Here is a 6,005-nt window from a genome sequence, read left to right on the forward strand (position 1 = left end):
TGTCGCAATTCTGTACCAATTGATCACACCCTTGTTTTTCCAGGAATTTCTTATGCAATACTATTGTTTCTTCTGAATAAATAAATAAATGCAATTGTGTGTTCAGTTATGTATGTAAATTGTTTGTATTGAACTTTCAAACTGCATTGCATTGCTTTTGCATTGTGACACTAAATCCTCTGGATGATTGGGAACATCCCCCCCCCCGCCTTGCATCTGCCCAATGCTAGGCTGATGAATTTTTTCCTCTTTTCCTTGTGGAAGACTGGGGTGTGTGGATCCTGCTGGCAAGCCATCTCCTGGGCTGCCCCAATGTCAAGGTTGCAGGCTCAATCCCCATATGAGACAAGTGCATATTCCAGCATGGCAGCGGTTGAACTAGATGTTCCTCAAGGTCCCTTCCAAGTCTATCCTGGCCCTTGTGCATCCTTCCACACATGTAGGGTCTTAGAAGGGCAGTGTAGGGAGAATCTGCTGGCAGAGGTGGTTATAGGGCAGCAAAACTGGTTCAGCTGCACTGGGAGTGCAAGAGGCAGGGGGCGCCGAATTTTAGCATTGCACATGGTGCCGCTGAAATTTGAAAGTCCCAAATCTACCACTGCTGCTAGCGCAAGACACCGGGCCTATTTCAAATGGCCTACTTAGGGATTGACACCATTCTGAGCACGATGTGCTAACCAAAAGCGGAGATCAAGCTTTTGGGGGGAAACATTGTCCTTGGCCATATTTGTGTTTCTATGCAAATAAATCTGAAACTTTTGTCATCTTTGGAACCTAAGTTGTGCTGCCTTTCTTTTCTAGCTTCTGCTTGGAAAATCTGTGAGAATGTTATTTGCCCCCAAAATGGAAAGATGATGGAACCCCGACAAAAGAAGAATGTATACAAAACCTATGGACTATGCAGGAATGGAAAAACTTACCGTAAGAATATGAAATCAGGATAGTAAACTTTTTATAAAGGAATGGAAATGGTATATTGAATATTTGCAAACAAATTGAAAACAGAAAAAAAAACATTGGCAGGACTACTGTGACAAGTTGCAGTTTGAAAAAAAAAATACAGTGGTACTTCCAGTTGTGCACAGGATACATTCCGGAGCTCCAGCCGGATCCCGAGGAATTCACAACCGGCGGTACTGTTTCTGTGTATGCGCGCGGTGTGGTAGAGCACTTCTGCGCATGCGCGCATGGTGAAACCCAGAAAAATACTTCTGGGTTTGCCGCGTTCGCATCCTGAAGGATACGCAACCAGAGGTGTGCGTATCCAGAGGTACCACTGTATAGATATATGAAAATGACCGCTCCCACATCAAATGGGGGCGCCTTTTGCGTGGTCGCACGCAGCCCCCTGGATCCCAGTGTGACTCCTGGTAGTTTAGGCTGCTTTCGTACTCCCCAGGCTGGATACCTGGAGGTCTCCTCCTACCTCAGCCAATCGCCCAAGCCCACCTGGGGAGGCATTGCCAGGGGATTGGCCAGGTCAGGGGAGGGACCGTCCTGCCCACACAATAGAAGGTGAATCTTACCGGCGAAGCGGAAGTTGGCTCCACAGCTTCTCCCACCCTCCCCTCCCTCAGTTAAGTCTTCTTTCGCAGGTTGACCTCTTCTCCACAGGTACGCAGGCACTGCTACACCAGGGTCACTGTTGAAGGGCTGGAAAGGAATTTTCCTGCCTTGGCAGGTTTTGCCTTCCCCATAGCAAAACGTCACAACTTTGGTGGTTTCAGGCCTTGGGTGGAATCCTTTAGTCTATCTTCCTAAATGGGGGGGGCATGAAGGGGGGCACCCCCCTTGTGGTGGTGATACCAGTGTTCCCCGTTAAAGGGGTCTTGAGGGGGAGGCATTGGCCATATGCCGAGAGTTTGTCATTGCTCTCCCCTCCAAAGGCAGTGAAACGGGGATGGGGGCTCTCTCTGCTTGAACATATGTTCTCCAGAGCCAGCCCAATCCCCACACATTCTGGATAACCCTGAAGTCTCCCAGATCCCTGGCTGGGGACTGGGAAGTATAAACGCCCAATGCCTGAGCCAAGGTCTCCCTACATCTGAAACTTAATAAAGTTGTGGCCAATTTTAATCCCATAGCATGTTGTCTTGAGTCATTATTCTGCTCAGGGGTGGCCTCATGTTGGGGGGACTCTGCATGTCCACACAATAGATGAATAAAAGAATGATTTAATATAACTTAGAATATGCAGGGAATGGTGATTAAAAAAACGAACGGAGGAAGGAAGTCGAGATTTGAAATGTCTGAATTATAGTTAAATTACTATTGAAATGTACATAAATGAAAACCATTTTTAAAAAGAAAGATCTTAAACCAGGCATCCCCAATCTGCAGCCCTCCAGATGTTTTGGCCTACAACTCCCATGATCCCTAGCTAACAGGACAAGTGGTCTGGGATGATGGGAATTGTAGTCCAAAACATCTGCAGGTCCAAAGGTTGGGGATGCCTGTCATAAACGATTCTGAATCTTTAAGTTTGCCTACACTGATTTCAAAGTAACAAGTGGAAAGAACTGGATTGTATCAGCAGGGAATATATCACAGAGACCTTGCCTTTCTGGGTGCTTCTACTTCTAGATATTCTGAAGCTTTCAGGGCTACAGTAGTTACACTGTGCACAAGAGGGTCTTTTAAGATGCTGATAAATTGGTGGGTACGAACCAATCCATTCCTGAATCTTCCAAGTGTTCCAAGAGTTGTGAGCCTGTAAGTGACACATTGTTTTCATAACAGTCTTGCAGGCAATGGAGTCCCACTATGGAAAGAGTAGTAGATATTGAACCAAAATTGTGATATATAAGGAAGCGGGACTAAGGGTGAGGGTATGGATGCTAGTTTCTTATCAACTGTGCCACACCTCTATATGTGAAAGGGTTGGATAAAAACTTCTATATTGACCTCAATTGGGAAAGACTCTTAGCGGTAGGGAAGTGGAATCTTGTGCCTCCAACACAACCCTAGACATTAGCAGGTCTGTAGAAATGATAGGAATGATTTGCTGCAGCTGGAAGGAGTCAAAATACATTGGTATGTGATCGGACTCCCCAGCCTCCCAAACTGGAACAGGAGCAATGCTGGTTGCAATTTTATGAGATGAGGATTTGGTAATGTAAGGTGTGTTCATTTGTAACAGATAATTAGTGCTCTCCTTCTTGCTCTTGTCAGATAAGCTAAAGGTCTACCTCCCACTTACCTTACAAGAGGCAGAAGAAGTTGCAATGAAAGGGAATATGATTGCACAGCTTTCCAATGGTTTAGCCTCATAGAAACCCTGCAGGGTGGGTTAGGCAAATGGGGCTGTTAATCAAGCACATTTGTACAGTCTGAAATCTAGTTCTCAGACCCTTACAATGAAAAGGTTTAGCAAACCAATCAAACTGCACATCTCTATAGAAGTAACACCAATTAACATACATAAATACCCCAATAAAGTAGATAAATGAATAAGCAAAACTTAAAACCCACAGTTTCTCTTGCAAGACAAAGCATTCTCCTTTTCAATAAATGGGGGGAGGGGGAATCCCTACCATCAGTTATTGCTGATAAAAATATTGGAGTATTTGCTATCTTAAATTCCCTAGAATTATAAATTTGCATTGTTGTCCCAAAGTCTTTTGACCATTGCAGCAGGAGTCCAAATTAGACAACTCAACTTTCAGGGACCCTCTAGGACTGAGATGTGCCTCAGCTCTCTCTCCCTTCTGCAAATCCTCAGCCAAAAAATGGGAAGGACATTTTCCCCCAGAAGCCTCCATGACCCCCCAAATAGCTCAGAACACTGAAATCAGAATCAGAGCCCATTTCCAATAACTCACACCAGCTGTTTCTATAGCAGCAGAATTTATTTAAATAGGAAGAAACAGGAAAGATTCTGTAACCCAATGCAAAATATATAATTTATTTTAAAATCAATCATATTAGAGGTTCAGGAACATTTGAATCCCAGCACCAGAACACAATAAAACAAGGAAGATTTTACCAGCCATTATAATACACTTTTCTCATAAACCTCAACCCACTCCTGAAGTGAGATGGGCTTGGTGCATCACTGCCTGAAAAAGCCAGCAGAAGCAGATTTGTAGGAGAACTGAGTGGACAAAAAACCCACCAAGTTAAAGAATGTTTTATACATTTCCCTGAGACACAACTCTCAATGGCCCTAACCCTTTCAAGAGGACAAGAGGCTAAACTCATTTTGAACTTTAGCATGAAACATCCCTGTGACAAGTCCTGCTGCCAAATATTACATTAAAGAGATGAACTGAAGGTAGGGCATCCTTGAGTTTTGTGGTACCAGCCTCAGGTGACAAGGTGGCTGTAAATTTCTAGGCAGGAAGCAGTTACTTATATGAGTATAATTCCTAGGGGTCTTAAAGTTTCCCCATAAGCCCCAGCTTTGGCTCAGTACTGTCTCCAAGTTCCCTAATACAGGCTAAAGAGTACCGTAAATGCTACACAAATCCTGAGTGGCATCCATAAGATGGTTAGATTATGGTTACCAGATTTTTTTTCCAATGAATCCAGGGACAATTTTTTATTTTTTTTTGAAGCTGAGTAGCAACAGGAAGTCAGTAGTGGGGATGGTGAGGCAAAAAATCCTGGGCCCAAGAACACATGCATATTGTATAAAGGTGCAAAGCCCTTCTTTTGCACCCTGTGAAACATAAATGCGCAGAGTTTTTTTTAAAAAAACTGGGCAACGGCTGCCCGCCTGCAAATCCCGAGCCTTCCCCTATCAGTCAAAACAAAGGTGGGAGGGGACAGGAGATCTGTACTGCCCGACGTCACCAGCTCCCCTTTGGCAGTGACGGTAGCAGCGGCAGTCAACAGCCCGGAGCCAGCCTGGTCGCTGCTCGCTGCCGTGGTAACTGCCATTTTTCCTCACCAGAAGTTCCAGCAAGGAAAAATGGTGGGCGCCACAGCAGCGGGCAGCTCCTGAAGCTTGCCAGAACCAACTGCGCTAGCAGTCTGGCTCCAGGCTGGAAGTTCCGGCAAGGAAAAATGGTGGGCGGCACGGCAGCGGGCAGCTCCTGAAGCCAGCCAGACCTGAGGCTGCCGCTGCCACGTTTCCAGGGGACATTCCGGGGACGGAATTTGTCCGGGGACAGATTTGCAAATCTAGGGACTGTCCCCGGAAACCAGGGACATCTGGTAACCCTAGGTTCGATGGGTCCTTCTACGCCTCTTTCCAGCAACTCCTGCAGCCAAGCTGGTGACAAACGTATTGCTCTGCTTTCCTTTGGACCACATCAGTGAGGCTGAGAGGGAGGTCTTGTCGTCTAGGCGGTCCAGGACCTCCACATGCATCGCCCAGGCTTGCGCCCCAGAGAGATCACTTTGATTTGACTTCATCCTCGGAGGTGCACTCCTTTGTCTCCCAAGACAGATGCCAACAACTCTGCTTAGGACAAACATTTTATATATAACTCTCTGAGATTAGGCCAAATGTAACATACTATATCGTCAGACCGGTTCCAACACGCAATCACAAATAAGGAATCCTTTTCAGAATAATGCGCATTCTACAGCCCTAAATGAGGCACCCTAAAGTTGGATGAGAGGTATATTATTATTATTATTATTATTATTATTATTATTCCATTTAATGTTATACATTCACATCGTCATTATCCACTATACCGCCCTGGCTCTTTAGAGCCCGTCGATTTCTTTCCCTTCCACCTCATGGATTTCGAAATTAACCTTTATATCACTGCTATTTATAAGTTTTTCAATTCTAATTCTAATTAGACTTAGTACAGAATGTCTCAAAATTTTAATAAAAATAGAAAGGTAGAAAATTTCTCACTACAGGTCATCGGACAACCCTGCTAGTGCTGTTAATTGATTACAATAATCTTTCAAATATCGTATAAATTTACTCCAATGCTTTTGGAATACTTGATCGTGCTGGTTTTGGATTTTTCCTGTCAGCTTTGCCAGTTCTGCAAAGTCCATAATCCTCATCTGCCACTCCTTTTCGTTGGTACTTCTTGCTG

The sequence above is a fragment of the Podarcis erhardii genome, assembly GCF_964252035.2.
Source record: "Podarcis erhardii genome assembly, chromosome: 7".
Classification (NCBI taxonomy): Eukaryota; Metazoa; Chordata; class Lepidosauria; order Squamata; family Lacertidae; genus Podarcis; species Podarcis erhardii.